This window comes from Mustelus asterias, chromosome 17 (genome assembly GCF_964213995.1).
Source record: "Mustelus asterias chromosome 17, sMusAst1.hap1.1, whole genome shotgun sequence".
Classification (NCBI taxonomy): domain Eukaryota; kingdom Metazoa; phylum Chordata; class Chondrichthyes; order Carcharhiniformes; family Triakidae; genus Mustelus; species Mustelus asterias.
In genome coordinates this window covers 61,561,953-61,586,320 of record NC_135817.1, presented here as the reverse complement: position 1 = coordinate 61,586,320, position 24,368 = coordinate 61,561,953, and the positions used below count along the sequence as shown (strand labels likewise).

Here is a 24,368-nt window from a genome sequence, read left to right as displayed (position 1 = left end):
ATATGGCCAATGCACCCTAACCAGCACGTCTTTTGGACTGTGGGAGGAAACCGGAGCACACGGGGGAAACCCACGCAGACCTGGGGAGAACATGAAGAGTCCACACAGACAGTGACCCCAAGCCAGGAATCCAACCCGGGTCCCTGGCGCTGTGAGGCAGTAGTTCTGTCGCCTCATTACAGGAAGGATGTGGAAAAGATTGAAAGGGTGCAGAGGAGATTTACAAGGATGTTGCCTGGATTGAGTGACATGCCTTATGAGGATAGGCTGAGGGAGCTCGGTCTTTTCTCCTTGGAGAGACGTAGGATGAGAGGAGACCTAATAGAGGTATATAAGATGTTGAGAGGCATAGATCGGGTGGACTCTCAGAAGCTTTTTCCCAGGGTGGAAATGGCTGCTACGAGAGGACACAAGTTTAAGGTGCTGGGGGGTAGGTACAGGGGAAATGTTAGGGGGAAGTTTTTCACACAGAGGGTGGTGGGCGAGTGGAATTGGCTGCCGTCAGTGGTGGTGGAGGCAAACTCAATAGGGTCTTTTAAGAGACTCCTGGATGAGTACATGGGACTTAATAGGATGGAGGGTTATAGGTAGGCCTAAAAGGTAGGGATATGTTCGGCACAACTTGTGAGGCCGAAGGGCCTGTTTTGTGCTGTAGTTTTCTATGTTTCTATGTCTCTATGCTCACGACAGTGCCATCGTGCTGACCTCAAAGAAAGCTGCACTGAGAGATCTGGTGATCTCTGTGGCAAGAACGTGATGGTTCTCAGCACCGAGCTGCAGTGATGGCATCAAGCTGTCCTAGTAGCCAATTGTATTCAATATGGGATAAAGCAGCAGGAATAGGCCACTTAGCCCATCGGGCCTGCTCCACCATTCAATCAGATCATGGCCGATTATTTATTTCCACGTTATTTTTCACGCACTATCTCCATCTCCTTTAGTATCCAGAAATCTATCGATTTCTGTCTTGAACACACTCACCCTCTGAGTGAAAAAAATCCTCTGCACCTCAGTCTTAAGTGGCCTGCCCGTGACTCTGTGTCCCCTTGTTCTACATTCATCAACCAGGGGAATCATCCTATGTAAATCTACTCTGTAAGAGTTTTGTAAGTTTCAATGATATCACCTCTCATTCTTTGAAACTCGAGAAAATACCAGCCCAGTTTCCTCAATCTCTCCTTATGAGACAATCCTGCCATCCCAGGAATCAGTCTGGTGAACCTTTGCTGCACTCTCTCTATGCCAAGTACGGCATGGTGGCACAGTGGTTAGCACTGCTGCTTCATAGCACCAGGGGCCCAGGTTCGATTCCTGCATCACTGTCCATGTGGAAACCCATGTCTTCGGGGGTTTTCTACGGGTGCTCCAGTTTCCTCCCATATTCCAAAGATGTGCTGGTTAGGTGCATTGGCCATGCTAAATTCTCCCTCAGTGTACCCGAACAGGCGCCAGAGCGTGGCGACTCAGGGATTTTCACAGTAACTTCATTACAGTGTGATGTAAGCCTACTCGTGACTAATAAATAAACTTAACATTTGTTGCACATTCCTAATTGCCCCATGAATTGAGTGACTTGCTCGGCCATTTCAGAGGGCAGTTAAGAGCCAACCATATTGCTGTGGGCCCGGAGTCACATATAGCCCAGACTGGGTAAGGATGGCAGATTTCCTTCCCTAAAGAACATTAGTGAACCAGATGGGCTTTTACGACAATTGATAGTGGTTTCACGGTCATCATTAAATTTTTAATTCCAGTTTTTTTTACTGAATTCAAATTTCACCATCTACCATGGTGGGATTTGAACCTGGCTCTCCAGAGCATTATCCTGAACCTCGGGATTACCACAATACCACTACAACACTTCCTCCTCCTTATCCTTTGTTTTAAATAACTGAAGATCTAGCAAAGTTTGCTTTGCATTCACAATTCATGCTTCTACACCATGTGACATTGCTAGCACACTTAACACTAGGTGGTCTCCTAGCCTGTTTGGTAGCTTAGCATCAGTGATGTAGTTCCCTTGTGATGAACCACATATTACAAATGTGTTATCTGGTAATGTGTGCTTTTAAATTCAATCTTTAATTGATATCCTGAAGGATCATTCGACGGTCCAGCAACCCAACAATATAAGGGTGGCAATACTAATGCTGTTTGCTTTGTACTTAATGCCTTTAGTTATAATCCTTCATGATTTATAGAATTATATCAAGTGCCAGGCATCACAGAATTTACAGTATTAAGGCAGCAGGATGGCACAGTGACACAGTGGTTAGCACTACTGCCTCACAGGGACCCAGGTTCGGTTCCTGACTTGGGTCACCGTCTGTGTGGAGTTTGCACGTTTTCCCTGTGTCTGCGTGGGTTTCGTCTGGGTGCTCTGGTTTTCTCCGAAAAACGTGCTGGTTAGGTGCATTGGCCATGCTAAATTCTCCCTCAGTGTACCCGAACAAGCGCCGGAGTGTGGCGACAAGGGGATTTTCACAGTAACTTCGTTGCAGTGTTAATGTGAGCCTACTTGTGACACTAATAAATAAACTTAAAACATTGTTTTTTTTGTTGAGGCTCTGTAGATATTTATCTTTTTTCACTGCTTTGTAAAAAATTTATAAACGTATTTTGATAATGTGAGTCCAATAAATGGAAAATGCTGGGAAAAATAAAATCAATAAATAACTTCATGAAAACCTGATCTATAGTTAACAATAATTCATGGCCCCCTGTACTGTTCTGCTTCGCAAATGCTGTGTTATTGAAGATGATTAAACTGCTGTGCTTATTGACTTTATCCCATTAATTTTGTAGAATGCATTCAGATATTTCTGACCTGTATGACAGGTTTGGTAATGTTCAGATATATACATGCATATCATAGAAATCATAAAAACCCTACAGTGCAGTAGGAGATCATTCGGCCCCGTCATGCCTACACCAACAACAATCCCACCCATGCCCTATCCCCGTAATCCCACCTATTTACTGTGCTAATCCCTCTAACCTACGCATCCCGGGAGACTAAGGGGCAATTTAGCATGACCAATCAATCTAATCTGCACATCTTTGGACTGTGGGAGGAAACCGGAGCACTCGGAGGCAACCCACGCGGACACAGGGAGAAGGTGCAGACTCCACATAGACAGCAACCCAAGCTGAGAATCGAACCCGGGTCCCTGGACTTATCAAGCACCGCCCAGCAGGAAACGACGGCCATAACAGCCCATATTCCTAATTTGATGGACCATTAATCTGTCTACATTTCCGCCATTTTAAATAAGTAAAATGCAAGTTCTGTGTCCATGATCTGATGCATCCCTATGCTGATTATTGATAAAGTTACAGCACATAACTTAAATCCTAGTAAAAAATCAATTGAGACAACTTCTCTGGTGGTTGTAAGTAGTCTTGACTAAGTACTCTGTCTTATAAAATGAAAGACTCAAAGTCAGAAAACCTGTCCCTATATGAAGTACATTAGAACACTTAACAGTTTTTGAGGAGGAACGTGTAGAATTTTATCCATTGTTTATACGCAAAGGTAGTGGAGGGAAAGTTTTGTGTATATGCCCCTTGATCCCAATGACAATAAAGCAGCTTTCTAAAATACTCACATGTTTACTGATGAACCCAATTATATTACTGGTAATCTAAACGCCTGGACCAATGCTCTGGAGACATGTGGTCAAATCCCTTTAAGACTGCATGGGAAATTTAATTCAGTTAATTAAATAAATCTGAAATTAAAAGCTCGTATCTTTAATGGTGGCCATGTAACAATCAAGAACAAGTGACTCACTAGGGGAGGCAGTAGCCTAGTGGTATTGTCACTGGACTAATAAACCAGAGACCCAGGGTAATCCTCTGGGGACCCCAGGTTCAAATCCCACCATGGCAACTGGTGAAATTTGAATTCAATTTCATTTGATGACCATTGTTGTAAAAACCCATCTGATTCACTAATGCACTTTAGGGAAAGAAATCTGCCCTCATTGCCCAAGTCTGACCTATGTGGGTGGCACAGTGGTTAGCACCACTGCCTCATAGCGCCAGGGACTGAGATTCGCTTGGGTGACCATCTGTGTGGAATCTGCACATTCTCCCTGTGTCTGCGTGGGTTTCCTCTGGGTGCTCTGGTTTTCTCACAGTCCGAAAGACGTGCTGGTTCGGTGCATTGGCCATGCTTAATTCTCCCTCAATCGACGGAGTATGGCGACTAGGTGATTTTTCACAGTAACTTCATTGCAGTGTCAATGTAAGCCTACTTGTGACAATAATAAATAAATTCTAAACTTCATGTAACCCCAGATCCACAGCAATGTGGTTGATTCTGAAAAGCCCACTGAAATGGACAGCAGTTAGGGATGGGCAATAAATGTTGGCCCAGTCGATGATGCCCACATCCTGTGAACAAATAAAAAAAAATTGGCCTTCAGAGGTGCAAATTTGCTGTCCTTACCACGTCTGTCCCATATATGACTCCTGACCCACAGAAATCTCAATTGATAGAATGCTTGCCAGTGTTAAAATAGAAAGCGTTTAAGCCCATTCTGGGACTTGAGCATTCATTGCAGTACTAGAGGAATGCGGCACTATCAGAGGTACTGTCTTTTAGATAAGATGCTAAGCCAGGGCCCTGCCTGCTCTTTCAGGTGGATGCCAAAGATCCAATGCTGCAATTTTGAAGGAGAGCAGGGAAGTTATCCCCAACTCCCTGGTCAACATTTATCCTTCAGTGAAAATAACACAAAAAAAACAGAGTGCAGACTTTTCCTGCTGCTCCTGTTAGCGGAATCCTCTGGCCCCGATGACGTCAAGCTCCCGCCCAGGGTTTCCAGGCGGCGGAGGGTGCGCACAAACTGGAACCCCGTTGACGGCAGCGGGACTGGAAGATCCTGCCACCGGTCGGTGGTGAGCTGCCTCCACAAAACACACCACGGGGTGTGAGTGGAAGGAGGGCGGGTGGAGGGGGGGGGGATGCAGAAACCCCCTCCCAGATAATCTGGTCATAATCACCAGCACCTTCGCGATAGCAATTACAGATAGAGGATGTTCATGATCCGTCAACGACGAGAAGAGAATCTCACCAACGGTGAATAGATTTTTTGGGACAAAAGCAAAATACTGCAGATGCTGGAATCTGAAACAAAAACAGAAAATGCTGGAAAATGTCAGCAGGGCTGAAAGCATCTGTGGGAGAGAATAGAGCCAACGTTTCGAGTCTGGATGACCCTTTGCCAGAGATTATTTGGGGGCCGTGTCCAGGCTCATTGGATTGCTTGGGAACAGAACCTATGTAAAGACTGGATATGATGGAGAGACTGGCCACCTGTTAAAGAACTCACCTCATTCACCTCCATTCAGATCAATAGAAGAAAATTAACCATGTCCCAATGGGCCCTTGTTCAAGTTTTCCTGATTTTCCGATTGCTGCCGAGCCCAGGCAATCCAGTGCATTGATCCAAGAGCCAGGAAAACCTCCCCCAATACCCACTTCCTGCCCACTCTCTTCAGTCCCAACATTCAAGCACACATCCAGTGGAAGCGTCCGATCATTTCAACCCATACTTGTTCCTTTACTTTCCAAAGGAGTTTGAAATGAGATATTTACCTACAGATTATAGTACAGCTGTGAGCAAAAGGATGAAAGTTAGCGTATATCCCTGATGAATCCCCAATGAAACAGCTGGAAACAGTGAGATAAAAACTGATTCTGATATCAGAGGAGGCCACCCAAGAGGAAAGAAATGGAAAACAGGAAGGATTAGAGTATATGAGGGGCAATATAAAGACCGGAAACTCTTTAAACGGAGAATATCCCCATTAATTATCTCTTTAAAATTCGTTTACTGTTTCAAAGAAACGTGCTTAACTTTAAGGCACTTTTGTTTAATTTTTTTTAATGTTTGCCAATAACATGATTGGGAGATTGGTTTTGAGATGGGCATGGTGTCTTATGCTGTTAGAGTCAGAGTCATAGAGGTTTTCAGCATGGAAACAGGCCCTTCAGCCCAACCAGTCCATGCCACCTTTTTTTACCACGAAGCTAATCCCAATTGCCCGCATTTGGCCCATATCCCTTTATACCAATATTACCCATGTAATTATCTAAATGCTTTTTAAAAGACAAAATTGTACCCGCCTCTACTACTACCTCTGGCAGCTTGTTCCAGACACTCACCACCCTCTGTCTGAAAAAAATACCCCTCTGGACCCTTTTATATCTCTCCCCTCACACTTTAAACCTATGCCCTATAGTTTTAGATTCCCCTACCTTTGGGAAAAGATGTTGACTATCTAGCTGATCTATGCCCCTCATTATTTTATAGACATCTATAACATCACTCGTAAGCCTCCTACGCTCCAGAGAAAAGAAATCCCAGTCTATCCAGCCTCTCCAACTAACTCAAACCATCAAGTCCCCGTAACATCCTTGCAAATCTTTTCTGCACTCTTTCTAGTTTAATAATATCCTTTCTATAATAGGGTGACCAGAGCTGTACACAGCATTCCAAGTGTAGCCTTGTCATACTGAAACGTTAGGATCACATTTGCGCTCATAACAATCTAAATGTTACATGTGTGTCATAATCAACAAGCCAGGCAATAGCTTCCACAGAGGATAAATGGAGATCTCAGAGATTTCTACTCTATTTTGTCATGAGCAACTGGGTAACCTTCTCTCTGATTCACCCAGCACGATAGACCAAGGGTTGCATTGCCCATTCTGTATTCGGACATGATGCACCAGGTATCCAACCCCACCCCCACCCAACATCCTATCCAGTGATCGTCAGCGCTTAACTTCTCTCTGACCTGTCACTTTCAATTGGATTGTTAAACTTACCCGGTCTTCAGTGATGAGTATCCTCTTTCAATCCAACTCTTCTGGACTGCGACGCTAGGCCTCAGGGGCAACTGTGCTGCCTGGATCTCGCTTGGCCTGAGTCAGAAGTTTGGGGGAGACAGACACAGAAAGCATTTGGCGCAGTAAACAAATGCAGAGTGGCAGTCTGATGCTGATTGCCACTCTGAGGAAGTTACGGTCCAATATGTGTGCTTATGTGCTGGCAATCCTGAACTATATTTCTTCCTAGATCCTCAGGATGGCCCAAAGTACTTTATGGCCAATGTTGTTCTATTGAAGTACAGTTACTATTGGAATATCGGAAATGCAGCAGCCAATTTGTACACAGAAAGCTCCCACCAATGGAAATACAATTCAGTAAATCTCCACAATAGCCAGATGGCCTGTTTGAGTGATAGAGGTTGAATAAGCAATATTGGCTTGGCATCTGGGTGAGACCTCCTGATGTTCATCAGAATAGAACCATGCTACCTTTCACATTCACTTCGCAGGACCTGGATTTAACACATCTCATAATTCATATCCTGTACTTATCTACAAATAATCACCGTGCTTGTTAGCATCACTTACAGTTCAATGCATGCATGTTCAGGTTGGTATGGTGCTGACCCAAGCAGTTGATTCGCTTGTTCAGTGGTGGGATGATTTGTGGTGGGGTGGCGGAGTGGGGGGTGGAAAATCAGTCACGATTTCCTCTCTTTACTGTGTGAAACAAACGAGAAAAATAGTTGTGTCGGTAGCAGGTCAGAACAGTACCAAGTGTGCCTGGAATGCCCAATTTAGGGCATTATCGAATCATAATCTGACATTTGGATGGTCAGACCAATCCAATTGGATTACTGATGGGATCAGATTTTATTTCCCACTTGGATGCACTGCGTGGATTGAAAGCTTGATTGAATATATGGGGGTGGGGTAGTGCTGTGAGCCGGGAGACTCAGTGGAGGCCGTTTAACGGGCTTCCCACTGGGCGCCACAGCCTCTGCGAGTCTTCAGGCGCTGGAAAGCGGTGCTGAGTTGTATAATTTATCCTAATGAAAATTTAAATATAATTTCCATATCATTAGCAGACCTGGGACTGAAGTCTCCGGGTCTGCAAGCCTCTTCCCCCCTACGGGGAGCTGGCGGCCCGGCCCCACTGGAGTGAAATATTGCAGCATATATAGCAAAGCTTAGGAAAATTGTGGAACATTATCGGCGGGATTTTGTAGCCTCGTTCGAGTGAGGCTGGAAATTCCTGCCCAAGATCAACAGAGATTTCCGTTGTTAGACCCTCGCGTGCTCCGATTCTGTGGCAGGCGGGGTGGTGACTTCTGGCTTATGACTCTGGGACAACATTAAATGAGATGCTGAGGGATCGATTGGTTTGCGGAGTAAATGACAAGACAATACGGAGAAAGTTACTGGCAGAAACTGAGATTGGTTTTACTAAAGTGCTGGAAATAGCGTTAGCAATGAAGAGCAATAGGAAGGGTGTCAGGAAGTTCAGAGCATGCAAAATGGCATGGTCCACCACTTAGGGCAGGAAACTGCAGACAGCAATGTGGCCAGAGTAAAGATATCAGTTTAAACTGAGAAACACATACCAAAGCTGGTAGAGTTATGAGATTCAAGAGAATAAATCAACCACCCAGGATCAGTACAGAGTGTTACAGCTGTAGGGGAAACCACGTCCCGGGTATTTGAAGATTCAGAGATGCAGAATGCTTCTGGTGCCACTGCAAGGGCCTCGGCCTTTTGGCTAAGATCAAGTGTAGTTATGCGGATGCTGCACTTGGTTGAGGTCATTAGGTTACATTGAAGCTTCATATGTTTCATATGAAGCAATTTTTAAAAGCGGCATCTCGGCCTTTTGGCTAAGATGCAAATGAGCTCAAGTCTTGGAGGAGGTGTTGCTTTGCTCCTCCAATCAGCTTGGCTCATGTAGATCAGGCCCAGGACAGGGCAATTTGGTCGCTTGCCCTGTCTTGTCAGCCTGGATCAGAAGTGTCTCAACTTGTTGAGACTTTGAATTGGATTTGATTTGATTGAATTGGAAAAGTACAACAAAAAAAAAATTTGAGTCACAGATATAAGAATAAGCAGGGCCCGTCTAATAGCAGCAGAGAGGATGGATCGGCACCAGAATATAACGTCGAAGGTTTTTCTACGAATGATCAGAATGTTCTTCAGATGAATAATGTGAAACCGGGAAAGGTAGCCTCTATTACACTGGTGTTATTGGCCAACGGCAAACCATTAAGAATGGAAGTAGAGACGGGAGTGTCCATTGCTGTAGTAGGGGAGATGACCTACAGATATCTTTGAGAATGGGTTCATCCTCTAAGGTTGAAGAACATATTAACTAGATTGGCCACTTACACAGGGGAGGCCATTGAGGTAGTAGGAATGACTGAAATACCTGTGACCTGTGGGCTACAATCCACCCAGCTTCCTTTAATCGTGGTGTCTGGCCAAGGGCCAAGCCTGATTGGCTGTGACTGTCTCCAAGAAATTAAACTCAACTGGTTGGAAATTTTCAACATGAAAGAAGAAGGCCTGCACGAAGTAATCCCAAAATATCAGGACATTTTTCAGGATGAGCTTGGGAAACTTAAAGGCGTAAAAATTCACATAGACCCAGAAGCCACCCAAAAATGTTTTAGGGCTAGACCTGTGCCCTGTGCTTTGTTGGAGAAAGTCAAGACCGAGCTAAAAAGGCTGGAAGAGTTTCGTGTCATCCAACTGGTTCAGTTAGTGGACTAGGCAGCCCCCATTATGTCTGTGGTAAAACCAGATAAAACAGTCCACATTTGCAGACTATAAATTAATAGTAAGCCAGGCAGCTAAACTGGACAAATACACTATCCCTCAAATGGAAGATTTATATACAAGATTGTTTGGAGGACAATCACATACCAAATTAGATATGACTCATGCCTATCAACTATTGGAGTTGGATGATGCTTCCTGAGGCTACGTGACTATTAACACTCATAAAGGACCATAGTGGTACACACACTTGCCCTTTCATCAGCTTGCAACATCTTTCAAAGAACCATGGAATGCTTATTGCCATGTGTCATTATATGGATGATGTACTGGTTACTAGTGCAACCAAAGATAACTAATGTCCTTTAGGGAAGGAAATCTGTCATCCTTACTCAGTCTGGCCTACGTGTGATTCCAGACCCACAGCAATGTGGTTGCCTCTTCAAAATGGCCTAGCAAGTCAAGGGCAATTAGAGATGGAAAATAAATGCTGGACCAGCAAGTAATGCCCACATGGATAAGAACAACGAACAAAGAACAAAGAAAAAGAATAGGCCCTTCGGCCCTCCAAGTCTGCACCGACCATGTTGCCCAACTGAACTAAAACCCCCTACCCTACCGGGGACCATATCCCTCTATTCCCATCCTATTCATGTATTTGTCAAGACTCCGCACAGACAGTGACCCAAGCCGGCAACCGAACCCGTGCACTCGGTGCTGAGAGGCAGCAGGGCTCGGCACTGTGAGACAGCAGTGTTAGATACCGTGCCACTATGCGGCCCTAAAAATGCTCTTTAAATCTTCTCTGACGGGGCATTTGGTCGCTATCCTGTGATCTCCATGAGTGACTTGGGCCAGGATTCTCCGACCTCGCCCACGGCTGGAATTCTCCAGTCTCGCTGCTGCGAATGGAGATTTGGCCGAGCGCCAAGTTTTCCGCCCTCGCTGGCAAGATTGGAGAATTCTGGCCTTGATGTCAAACTTTGCTCCTACGAAGTTTCATTTTGCTATATTAGAGGTGCTACATAAATGCGAGTTGTTGCTGTTCTTCCTCTAAACTGCTTTACTTGTGGATCATTAATAAACTTTCCACGTTTACAGGAGATCGGATGGCCTAAGCGATCCTTTGGTATCACTGGCAGCATTTTTTGCCATTGAGTGCTGTTTTTGACAAGAAAGGTGAGACTCTCAATGGTTAAATTTGAACATTTGAGCCTCAGCTTTAGAGATTTACTGTGGTATTGTGTTGAATGAATTAAAAAAAACTTAGTTCAGATTATCTGGTCATTATCATATTGTGGGACACTTGTTTGTAAATTGACTGCTGTGTTTCCTACATTGCAGCAGTGAATACACTTCAGAACTACTCAATTGGCTGTAAAACAATTTTGAAACATTCTGAGGATGTGAAATGTTTATTTTTTTCTCTTCAATACAGCTTACCCTAACATTAATTACACTTGTATAACTTAAAGGGAAAGACATTAATAATGCATCAAACTGCAGCTACTTTGGTTAATGGGCTGTGATAGCAGGGGGAAAATAATAATAGATGTATATATACAAGCTACTTTCAGTTTAATGAATTATGGGCCTCTTTAATCACATTTCTTTGTATTTTACTCACTTACATAATCCTTTCACACTTCATTTTTCATGCATAAGAACAGGTGTAATTTTGTTGGCTGCAGATGCACTGCCATCTTATTAATAATCTACGCATTGCTGACATAATGGATATGTGTTCTTAGTGGTTCAAACTGGTTTATAAATTTCACTTACAGGATCACTGGCTTGGCCAGCATTTATTACCAATCACTGGTTGCCCTGGAGAAGATGGTGGTGAGCCTTGAAACGCTGTAGTCCCTGAGGTGTAGGTACACCCACAGTGCTGTTAGGGAGGGAGTTTCTCACAACAGTGACTATACTTCAAAGTTTTTGATTGGCTGTGAAGGGTTTTGGACCATCCTCAAGTTGTGGAAAGGTGATTATATAAATGCGAGAACTTTCTTACTTTCTATAAAGGAACCAGGATGTCCTGAAGGAGGCACAGCGCCCAGCAGTGACAAGGAAAGCAAAGCCTGGCAGACTTCAAGTGAATGGCTACATTTAAATACAAAACATTTTGCCTTTGAATCATTGATTGAAACCGGTCCTCTGGCAGGAATTATGTCAAGGCCAATGGGTGAGAGTGGGAAGTGAGGCAGAAACCAGCGGCCACTGGGGTTCCAAGTGAACGGGGCCCTTGCATGAGGTGAGCACTGGGGGTATGGAGTCGGTGGGGTGGGGGAAGGTTGGGGAATGGGTGGGGGGGCAGTGGGGGTGAATGCCGGGAGAGGTGCAAGGAGTGTTTCCCAACCCAGGTAGAAAAAACAGTCAAAATTTTCGAATCCCATTAAAAATCAGGAATACTGGTGCCAGTAATTCTGGAGTTTGATTTTAAGGTACACAAGATCTTTGGGGTGGCGCGGTGGCACAGTGGTTAGCACTGCTGCCTCCCATCTCCAGGAACCTGGGTTCAATTCTCGGTTTGTGTCACTGTCTGTGTGGAGTTTGCACATCGTCCCCATGTCCCTGTGGGTTTCCTCCAGGTGCTCCGGTTTCCTCCCACAGTCCAAAGATGTGTGGGTTAGGTTCATTGGCCGTGCTAAATTGTCCCTTACTGTCCCGGGATGCATAGGTTAGAGGGTTACAGGAATAGGGTGAGATTGTTGTCAGTGCAGACTCGATGAGCTGAATGGCCTCCTTCTGCACTGTTGGGTTTCTATGACTCTATGAAGACCAGTTCAGTCAGGTTTTACTGCTAGCCTTCATTCCCAAGTGTTGCTGGTTTTTAAACTCTGCGAAAGGAGAGGGAGGGCCTAAGTAGGAGAAGCCCAAGGATGTCTTCCTGATCCTTCCAAGATTAAAATATATCACTTGTTTTGTCCTCTGCAGGCTTGTTTGATGCATCTTGTCTGGATCATAGAATCACAGAATCCCATTTGACCTATCGAGCCTGCACCGACAACAATCCTAGCAAGACCCTATCCCTGTAATCCCCATGTATTTACCCTGCTAATCCCTTTGACACTAAAGGGCAATTTAGCATGGCCAATCCACCTAACCTGCACATCTCTGGACTGGTAGAGAAAACCGGAGCACCTGGAGGAAACCCACACAGACATGGGGAGAACGTGTAAACTCCGGACAGACAGTGACCTGAGGCTGGAATTGAACCCAGGTCCCTGGTGCTGTGAGGCAGCAGTGATAACCACTGTGCCACCGATCCTCCAACCATTCTTGTAAAAAACCCATTGGCTGCCCCAATGGCATCATCGAGCCATGAATGTTACATTTAAATTCGGCCTGCAGGAAGAGCCTTGGCTCACCTCAAAGTTGGCAAGGAGCTGTTGCTGCCCAGGAGTCCTCTTGGAAAATGCTTGTTGTCGAATGTTGAGTGAGTGTAGACAGCCTGACGACACTTACTGTCAGAGCACACAACAAATAGTCGCAAAAAACACCAGGCAGCTGCTGATATCTGGGGAGCCACAGCAATATCAGTCATTGCCTTCAGGGAGGGCAGGAGAAAGCAGGAAGAAATAAATGAAGTAGACTGAAGAAAAAGGAAAAACTTGTGTTTTTATGGAGCCTTTTCATGACCACAGGATGTCCCAAAGCACTTCACAGCCAATGAATTACTTTTGAAATGTCGGTATTATTGTAGTAAAGGCTGTCAAGCCAATCCTCACACAGCAAGTTCCCACAACCAGCAATCATAGAATCCCTGTAGTGTAGAAGAAGGCCCATCGAGCCTGCACCAACTAAAATATCACCCAGGCCCTTTCCCCTGCTAATCCCCTGACACTAAGGGGCAATTTAGCATGGCCAATCCACCGAATCTGCACATCTTTCGGGGTTGGGAGGAAACTGGAGCACCCGGAAGAAAGCCACACAGACACGAGGGGAACATGCAAACTCCACAAAAACAGTGACCCAAGGCCGGAATTGAGCCCTTGGTCCCTGGCGTTATGAGGCAGCAGTGCTGACCACTGTGCCACCGTGCCATATAATGTATGACGACTTAATAGTTTGTTCTTGTGATGTTGACTGAGGGGTAAATATTGGCCAAGATGGAATAGCTCCCCTGCTCTTCTTTCAAAATAGTGCTGCAGGGTCCTTTACAACCCTCTGAGGCAGCTGGGGCTTCGATTGAATGTCTCGTCTGAACGACAGCGCTTTTGACGGTGCAAGCATTCCCTCAGTACTGCAAAGGCCTATAGTGTGTTAGCGTTTATTAACAGGGGGTTGGAGTTTAAGAGCCGTGGGGTTATGCTGCAACTGTACAGGACCTTGGTGAGACCACATTTGGAATATTGTGTGCAGTTCTGGTCACCTCACTATAAGAAGGATGTGGAAGCACTGGAAAGAGTGCAGAGGAGATTTACCAGGATGCTGCCTGGTTTGGAGGATAGGTCTTATGAGGAAAGGTTGAGGGAGCAAGGACTTTTCTCTTTAGAGCGGAGGAGGTTGAGAGGCGACTTAATAGAGGTTTATAAGATGATGAGGGCGATAGAGTGGACGTTCAGAGACTATTTCCTCGGGTGGATGTAGCTGTTACTAGGGGGCATAACTATAAGGTTTGTGGTGGAAGATATAGGAGGGATGTCCGAGGTAGGTTCTTTACTCAGAGAGTGGTTGGGGTGTGGAATGGACTCCCTGCTGTGATAGTGGAGTCGGACACTTTAGGAACTTTCAAGCGGTTATTGGATAGGCACATGGAGCACACCAGAATGATAGGGAGTGGGATAGCTTGACCTTGGTTTCGGAAAAGCTTCGGCACAGCATCGTGGGCCGAAGGGCCTGTTCTGTGCTGTACTGTTCTATGTTCTATGGAGTAACAGCCTAGATTTTTGTCCTCAAGTCCTTTGGGATGTAAACCTCTCAATTTAAAGGTGCAGACGTTACCGACTGAGGCAGTGCTGACACTATTTGTATTGCTCAGGACGAACAGAATGATTTATAATTGTAGAGCATGTCTGAGGTCGTGCACTCAATGTGTGCGTGCAGAATTCTCAGCCTGTTTGATGGTTACATTAAAGTCACTGTTATTTTTTTTCAAAACATGAGGGGGGAGAAAATAGAAATCTAAAAATAAACACATGTTGATATTACTCACATCTTCCTCTTGAACTCTCTTTTCATCTGGTTTTGCTTTTCGCTCACCATTTGAAAGCCCATTCTTTTCTTCTGACTAATTACGGCTGGAAAGAGATCTTAGTTCTCCAGATCTCTGAGGGATTTATTATTTTTTTAAAAACTTCAACTTTCTTACTGTTCTTTAACATTCACAAGACAGCGGTGATAATGCGTACCTTTTCACACTAAACGTGAGGCTTTCTTCCGAGGCCACAGAAGCACCGGCCCAGTTTATCTGGTCACTTACTTCAAGTGGAAGCTTGCTATGTGTAAATTGGGTGCTGTGTTTGCCTCCAAGAACGACAGGACAAACAACAGCAGACTTCAAAAGCAAGACATTAGATGAGAAGCAATTTGGGAGGTCTTGATGTCATGAAAGATGTCATGTAAATGCCAGTTCTTTCATTTGATTGATCTTGGCCCAGCTAACGCATTTATTCGCCTTTTCACCACAGACATCAATTTCTCCCTCAGGAATATATCTAACTGCCATTGATTTGTTTTTATTCAACATTTTCATTTTCTTTTTTAATTTGATCTGATCTGATAATTGTCACATGTTCACCATACAGACAAAACATACTGTTCATAAAGTACATAGGGGAAAAGGAAAAAGATAGGGTGCAGAATATACGCAGGTATTTTCCTCGGGCGAGGCTTATAAAATCCCACCCAAAGCCAATGGAGAATTCCGTTCTGCGAGCCGTGCCTGTCCCGATTCAGGAGTGGGCATGGCGGTAAAATTCCGGCAATAGTGTTGCAGCTACGGGTAGAGGGAAGAGAAAGATCAGCTTAATGTACGATAGGACCATTCAAGAGTCTGATAACAGTCGGGAAGAAACTGTTCTTTGATTTTGATTTATTATTGTCACATGTATTAGCATACAGTGAAAAGTATTGTTTCTTGCACGCTGTACAGACAAAGCATACCGTTCATAGAGAAGGAAAGGAGAGAGTGCAGAACGTAGTGTTACAGTCATAGCTAGAGTGTAGAGAGAGATCAATAAAATCTTCTATCTATTGGTACACGGTAGCACAGTGGTTAGCACTGTTGTCTCACAGCGTCAGGGACCTGGGTTCGATTCCCGGCTTGGGCCACTGTCTGTGCGAAGTCTGCACGTTCTCTCTGTGTCTGCCTGGGTTTCCTCCGGGTGCTCTGGCTTCCTCCCGCAGTCTGCTAAATCCTCAGTGTACCCGAACAGGCGCCAGAGTGTGACGACTAGAGGATTTTCACAGTAACCTTTTTGCAGTGTGAAAGTATGCCTACTTGTGACACTAATAAATAAACTTTAAAAAGCATGTTGTCAGCTCCCTGACAGTATTCTGTAGGTTGATTAGTCTTTGAGTGAAAAGATCCATTTTGATTTTCCTTCCTCCTTCTAACTTCCTAATTTTCAAATTGATACTCGAACCCTTTGCTGTCCACGGCAGTTTTCTGAAATCACTTTCCTTCAGCAGCTTAAGAATTACAATTTTGTGACCTTCAGGTCTCTTCTTCCACATGTTACATGTACCGTCTGTCACCAACAGTAGAGTCATAGAGTCACAGAGGTTTATAGCATGGAAACAGGCCCTTCTGCCCAACTGGTCCATGCCACCCCTTTTTTTAACCCCAAAGCTTGTCCCAATTGCCCGTGTTTGGCCCATACCCCTCTATACCCATCTTACCCATGTAACTATCTAAATGCTTTTTAAAAGACAAAATTGTACCCGCCTCTACTACTACCTCTGGCAGCTTGTTCCAGACACTCACCACCCTCTGTGTGAAAAAATTGCCCCTCTGGACCCTTTTGTATCTCTCCCCTCTCATCTTAAACTTACGGCATCTAGTTTTAGACTCCCCTACCTTTGGGAAAAGATATTGACTATCTACCTTGCCTATGCCCCTCATGATTTTATAGACCTCTATAAGATCACCCTTAAGCCTCCCACGCTCCAGAGAAAAAAGTCCCAGTCTATCCAGCCTCTCCTTATAACTCAAACCATCGAGTCCCGGTAGCATCCTAGTAAATCTTTTCTGCACTCTTTCTATTTAATAATATCCTTTCTATAATAAGGTGAACAGAATTGTACACTGTAGAACCATGCAAACTGCAGAAGGTAATTTCATTAATTTGATTTGGGTACTCAATAGACTCAGGGACAGAGAGTCCTGCTACTGTAGGTCCATAACCAATATGCTATATCACTTTACTGGTGCCAGGGTAAGGGATATCATGGTGAACATGGCTATGGGGCAAGGCCCCTGCTCCGGCAAAATGAGTTTGTCTGAATTCAGATTGATTGTGTGGGGATGGTGGCAGGATGAGCCAGGAGTCAAGGCCCAAGGAAAGGGGCTGGATTCCTGCAGTCAGATTTTAAAAAGCCAGGGATGAGGTGCCCAACCGTAGCAATTTCTGGTACTCCCAGTGCCACACACTACTGTGGATAGAAATAGAAAGGTATTAGCTTTATTAAAGGGGACATTGGGTACAAAAGCAAAGGAGGTTATGCTGAATTTATACAAAGCACTAATGACACTGGGATATAGCTGGAATATTGTGTAGGTGCCACACTATGGAAGAATGTGAACGCATTGGAAAGAGTGCAGAAAAGATTTGCAGGAATGGATCCAGGAATGAGAAACTTCAGTTAAGAGGATAGATTGGTCAGGTTGGGATTATTCTCCTGGGAGAGAAGTAGGCTGAGAGGAGGTTTGATAGAGGTTTTCAAAGTCATGAGGGGGCTGGACAGAGTAGATAGGGAGAAACTGTTCCTGCTTGTAAAAGGATTGAGAATGAGAGGACACAGACTTAAAGTGATTTGCAAAAGAAGCAAAGGTGATGGGAGAAAAAACCTTTTCACACCGTGCGATTCGAGTCTGCAATGCACTGCCTGGAAGTGTAGAGGATGCAGGTTCAATCGATACATTCAGAGGGCATTGGATGATTATATGAGTAGAAACAATGTGCAGGGGTAAAGGGGGAAAGGCAGGAGAATGGAACTAAATCATGGTGCTCATTTGGAGAGCCGGTACAGGCATGATGAGCCAAATGGCCTCCTTCTGCACCATGACAATTCTGTGATTCTGGGACAGATTGACATGAGTAAAAACATGGTTCAGGAGGGCTAACTTCAAATTGCAGGGTCATGAGGACAGGTCCTGTGTCAGGACAAACCTGTTCAACGTTGACGTATTGCGCGTAGACAGAATTGGGACCAATATCTTTGTGGGCTGGTTCACTACTGCTGCGGGAAAAGGTTTAAATGAACTTGACAAGGGACTGCACACTGTTAACAAATAAGAAAGAAGGTACACAAAGTAGTGGGAGAGACAGTTGGGTCTAGATTTGCACGGAGTTGTGTAAATAGACCCCAGATCCAGAGGTCCCACCTCCATCTCTGATAGTCAAATTTTGCAGGGAGGTGGTGTGGGAAACTGGAATTGAGATGTGACTCCCATTTATGGGAAGCCTGAACATAAGAACATAAGAAATAGGAGCAGGAGTAGGCCATCTAGCCCTTCGAGCCTGCCCCGCCATTCAATAAGATCATGGCTGATCTGACGTGGATCAGTACCACTTACCCGCCTGATCCCCATAACCCTTAATTCCCTTACCGATCAGGAATCCATCCATCCGCGCTTTAAACATATTCAGCGAGGTAGCCTCCACCACCTCAGTGGGCAGAGAATTCCAGAGATTCACCACCCTCTGGGAGAAGAAGTTCCTCCTCAACTCTGTCTTAAACCGACCCCCCTTTATTTTGAGGCTGTGTCCTCTAGTTTTAACTTCCTTACTAAGTGGAAAGAATCTCTCCGCCTCCACCCTATCCAGCCCCCGCATTATCTTATAAGTCTCCATAAGATCCCCCCTCATCCTTCTAAACTCCAACGAGTACAAACCCAATCTCCTCAGCCTCTCCTCATAATCCAAACCCCTCATCTCCGGTATCAACCTGGTGAACCTTCTCTGCACTCCCTCCAATGCCAATATATCCTTCCTCATATAAGGGGACCAATACTGCACACAGTATTCCAGCTGCGGCCTCACCAATGCCCTGTACAGGTGCATCAAGACATCCCTGCTTTTATATTCTATCCCCTTCGCAATATAGGCCAACATCCCATTTGCCTTCTTGATCACCTGTTGTACCTGCAGACTGGGCTTTTGCGTCTCATGCACAAGGACCCCCAGGTCCCTTTGCACGGTAGCATGTTTTAATTTGTTTCCATTGAGATAGTAATCCCATTTGTTATTATTTCCTCCAAAGTGTATAACCTCGCATTTCTCAACGTTATACTCCATTTGCCATATCCTCGCCCACTCACTCAGCCTGTCCAAATCTCTCTGCAGATCTTCTCCGTCCTCCACACGATTCACTTTTCCACTTATCTTTGTGTCGTCTGCAAACTTCGTTACCCTACACTCCGTCCCCTCCTCCAGATCATCTATATAAATGGTAAATAGTTGCGGCCCGAGTACCGATCCCTGCGGCACGCCACTAGTTACCTTCCTCCAACCGGAAAAACACCCATTTATTCCGACTCTTTGCTTCCTGTCGGATAGCCAGTCCCCAATCCACTTTAACACACTACCCCCAACTCCGTGTGCCCTAATCTTCTTCAGTAGCCTTTTATGGGGCACCTTATCAAACGCCTTTTGGAAATCCAAAAACACCGCATCCACCGGTTCTCCTCCATCAACCGCCCTAGTCACATCTTCATAAAAATCCAACATGTTCGTCAAGCACGACTTTCCCCTCATGAATCCATGCTGCGTCTGATTGATCGAACCATTTCTATCCAGATGCCCTGCTATCTCCTCTTTAATAATGGATTCCAGCATTTTCCCTACTACAGACGTTAAGCTGACCGGCCTATAGTTACCCGCCTTTTGTCTCCTTCCTTTTTTAAACAGCGGCGTAACATTAGCCGTTTTCCAATCAACCGGCACTACCCCAGAATGCAACGAGTTTTGATAAATAATCACTAACGCATCCACTGAACTCAGCAGGAAGATCTGAACTCCGCGCTGAGTTCAAACAGACCCACTTTGACTGGAGCAAAGTCCTTATTCCTTATCCCATAGTCCGTGAGTTAAAAATTTTTAGAGTAGACATAATCATAGAATCACACAGTGCAGAAGGAGGCCATTCAGCCCATCGAGTCTGCACTGACCACAATCCCACCCAGGCCCTATCCCCATGCATTTATCCTGCGAGTCCCCCTGGCACTAAAGGGCAATTTAGCATTCCCAATCCACCTAACCCACACATCTTTGGACTGTGGGAGGAAACCAGAGCACCCGGAGGAAACCCACGCAGAAAAGGGGAGAATGTGCAAACTCCACACAGACAGTGACCCAAACCGGGAATCGAACCCAGGTCCCTCGCGCTGTGAGGTGGCAGTGCTAACCACTGTGCCACCCAAGTTACTTCTCATGCTAAGTCAAGTTATTTCTATAGCCTGCCTTTTAAAAATCAAAAGAATACTGCTTGCCCATGCCTGTGAGTTGTCAAAAGGAACTGTTCTAGCAGTTTCAATAGCTGCTTCTTAACAAAACCCTGCGTGCTATAATACTACCATTATTAATACTTGATTGCTTTCTATATCCTTTTTATCACAGTGTGGAGCTATAAGATCACAGTTTGATTTACATTTCAAATATGTTATTGAAGGATTAGCTGTCTTTGATGTGGGTTTCGGAATACAAATACTTGTTTTTATAAAGGATTATTTACACATAATGTCGAATGGGGTTTAATGAATGGGAGTGTTGTTATATAGTGAAATCTGTAATAGATATTTCAAACTTTATTTTTTTAAATCTCAGCATAGCTCCTGAGGTCTGCCATGGTCAATATAGGGTGAATTGGCATGGAGATGTAAGGGCAAAGGGTGGCTAGTGAGGGTTTGTAGTTGGTATAAGTTGGTATTACTTAGTCATGGGGAGCTATAAGGATCAATGGGGGTGGGTGGTGTATGGGCTGGAAAGCATGCACATGAGGAGTGTGTGAGGGAGGTGAGGGCCAGTAGGCCTAATGTTTAAGAAAACAGAACCTTTTAATCATCTTGGATCGGCACTTGGCAGCCCCTGTGACCTCCTCCAATCTGTTTCCGGGTATGACAGGCTCGACTCCATTTTGCAATGCCCTTCCAGAATTAAGACTGCCATTCCAGGCATATTTTTCCCTAATGTGGGTGTATTGAGCCAGGAAAGTTCCAGGTTCTGCGTACCTGACTCAGAGGCGTTAATCCAGGCCTTCAACTTAGAACTAATACAGAATGAAGTGGAATTATAGAAAGTCCAAAGACATCTAAACCCACACAGACACAGGGAGAACATGCAGACTCCACACAGACAGTGACCCAAGCTGGGAATCGAACCTGGGTCCCTGGCACTGTGAGACATCAGTGCTAACCACAGTGCCACCGTGCCACCCATGTAGGACTGCAGTGAACTGGCAAGGGCACGAAAGATCGTATGGCCTCTTTCTATGCAGTAATTATTCTACGATTTGAAGTCATGCTAAACATATACAAAGCACTAGTTTGGTGCTAGTTGGAGCAGTGTGTCCAATGCTGGGCATCACAATTCAGAAAGGATGTGAAGGCTTCAGAGAGGTCATAGAAAAGATTGACTAGAATGGTTCCAAATCGAGGGATCGCAGTTAGATGGATAGGCTGGAGAATCTGGGGTTTTCCAATGAGACCAGCGAAGTCGAGGAGGAGATTTGACAGAAGGATTTTAAATCATAAAGAGTTTGGATTGAGTAAATAAAGAGAACCAGCTTTCAATGACTGAATGGTTGAACCGCCATCGAAAAACCTCATGGCCCAGTATATCTCTCATCCTACTATTACCATCAAGCCCAAGGATCAATGCAGGTTCAATGAGGAGTGTGGTAGAGTATTTCAGGAGCTGCACCAGGCACATCTAAAAATGAGGTGTCAAACTAGTAAAATTACAATGCAGAACAACATGCATTCTATACAGCAGTGACAGCTTGCACTCGGCAAAGTCATGTGATCCCAACAAAGAACAGATCAGATCAAAGTTCTGCCACCCTGCTACATCCAGTCACAGAATCATAGAGATTTACAGCATGGAAACAGGCCCTTCGGCCCAGCTTGTCCATGCTGCCCCTTTTCTTAACCCCTAAGCTAGTCCCAATTGCCCGTGTTTGGCCCATATCTCTCCATACCCATCTTACCCGTGTAACTGTCTAAATGCTTTTTAAAAGACAAAATTGTACCCGCCTCTACTACTACCTCTGGCAGCTTGTTCCAGACACTCACCACCCTCTGTGTGAAAAAATTGTCCCTTTTGTATCTCTCCCCTCTCACCTTAAACCTATGCCCTCTAGTTTTAGACTCCCCTATCTTTGAGAAAAGATATTGACTATCAAGCTGATCTATGCCCCTCATCATTTTATAGACCTCTATAAGCTCACCCCTAAGCCTCCTATGCACCAGAGAAAAAAAGTCCCAGTCTATCCAGTCCCTCCTTATAATTCAGTCATGAATGGTGGTGGACAATTAAACAACCAACTGGAGGTGGACAGCTTATGCACATCCCCGATCTCAATGATGGGGGTCTCCAACATATTCATTCAGAAGACAAGTCTGAGGGATCACCTTTAGCCAGAAGAACTGAGTGGATGCTTCATCTGAACCTCCTCCTGAGGTCCCCAGCATCATGGATGCCAGTCTTCAGACATTTCAATCCAACCCACATGACCTCAAGGAACAGCTGAGCAGACTGAATACTGCAAAGACTATAGGCCCAGACAACGTCCTGACTATAATACTGAAGACCTGTGCTCCAGATCTCACCATCCCGCCAGGCTGCTCCAGTGCAGCTACAGGACTGATATCTACATGACAATGTGGAAAATTGCTCAGATATTCACAAAAAAGAGGGCAAGTCTAATCCAGCCCATTACTGCTACACCAGTTTACTCTCGATCATCAGCAAAGTGATAGAAGGTGTCTTTGACAGTGCTATGAAGCAGCACTTACTCACCAATAACCTGCCTAACCATGTTCAGTTTTTGGTTCTGCTAGGGCCATTTGGTTCCAGATTACATCCTTAGTCCAAACATGGACAAAAGCACTCACTTCCAGAGATGAGGTGAGAGTGACGGCTCTTGATATCTGGGCAGCATTTGATGAAATGTTGCGTCAAGGAGCCTGAGTGAAGTAAAGTTTGTAGGAACTCTCCACTGGCTTGAGTCAGACCTAGCACAAAGGAAGATGGCTGTTGTTGTTGTTGGAAGCCACTCAACGTAGCTCCAGGACATCACTGAAAGAGCACCTCAGGGCAGTGTCCTAGGTCCAACTACCTTCAACTGCTTCATCAATGACCTTCCATCTATCATAGGATCAGAAGTGGGAATGTTCGCTTATGATATCACAGTGCTGGGTTGCTTTTGAAACTTGATTTGAGCAACTCAGCTCCTCACTCCCCAGAGCCTGTCCATAATCTATAAGGTACAAATCAGGAGTGTAATGGAATACTCTCCACTTGCCTGGATGTGCGCAGCTCCAACAACACTCCCCAGAAGCTCAACACCACCCAGGGTAAAGCGGTCCACTTGACTGGTGCCACAACGTTAAACAGTCACTCCCCGCACCACCAGGGCACCATGGCTGCTATTTGCATCATTTACAGGGTGTACTGCAACAACTTGCCAAGGCTCTTCCGACAACACCTTCCAAAACCCACGACATTTATCACCTAGGGTAACAAGAACAGCAGACACAGGGAACATCATGACTTGCAGGTTTTCTCCCAAGTAACACACCATCATAACTTGGAAATATATCGCTGTTCCTTCAATGTCACTGGGTCAATATCCTGGAACTCCCCAGATCTACACTGTGCCTGTAACTACACCACATGCACTGCAGTGGTTCAAGATGGCTGCTCTTCAACACCTTCTTACGGCCAATTAGGGATAGACAACAAATGGCTGGTTTTATATGCAACACCCACCATCCCATGAACAAAATAGAAATAAAAGAATAGACGATTCGTTCAATGTATTTAATCAATATGAGAGTTCATTATCCCCTCGTGGTTATCATGCCAAGCCATTAGAATGGGCCTCTTTCCAAGCTTCTGTCATTCTGGAAGCTGCACTGGGGTCCCTATGAGAAGGTTACAAAGTGACACATCCCATGATTTCCCCTCCTTTATATTGACAATATGTCTAGCTTCCTCCTGGTTCCATCATCGAGATCTGTAACTTCCAAAGAACTCTTTACAGATTTGAAGAGAAACATACAAGGGCTCTATTTGAGAATCAAGCTGCTTAATTGGTTTCCCTACGGCAGCAAAAATGCAAAGCACAACAGAGTTGCTTCGAAGTTATATATAGAAATAGTTCAAAAAGACTTGATAAGCCACTTAATACCAGTATGGTAACTGTATATCCATTTACTTACTTCCATATTTGTTCTAACCTTTATATAAAGAACATATGTTTTGTCTAGTTTAGTCTGGAAACTGATTTATTAATTTGAGATCTAAGCATTCTAATTATGTTGCCTAATTACAATTTTTATTTTCTTTCTCATTTCTCTTCCTCTATG

General features: G+C 44.7%; 1 long non-coding RNA gene across 1 annotated transcript in view; it reads right to left on the bottom strand.

Annotated features, from left to right (window-relative positions):
* Positions 1 to 7,445: 7,445 nt before the first annotated feature.
* LOC144506176 (uncharacterized) overlaps positions 7,446 to 24,368 on the bottom strand; it is a 106,915-nt gene continuing 89,992 nt past the window's right edge. Inside the window, exon 3 of the long non-coding RNA XR_013499860.1 lies at positions 7,446 to 7,564. This is a non-coding gene — a long non-coding RNA (uncharacterized LOC144506176). The remainder of the gene's footprint in view (positions 7,565 to 24,368) is intronic.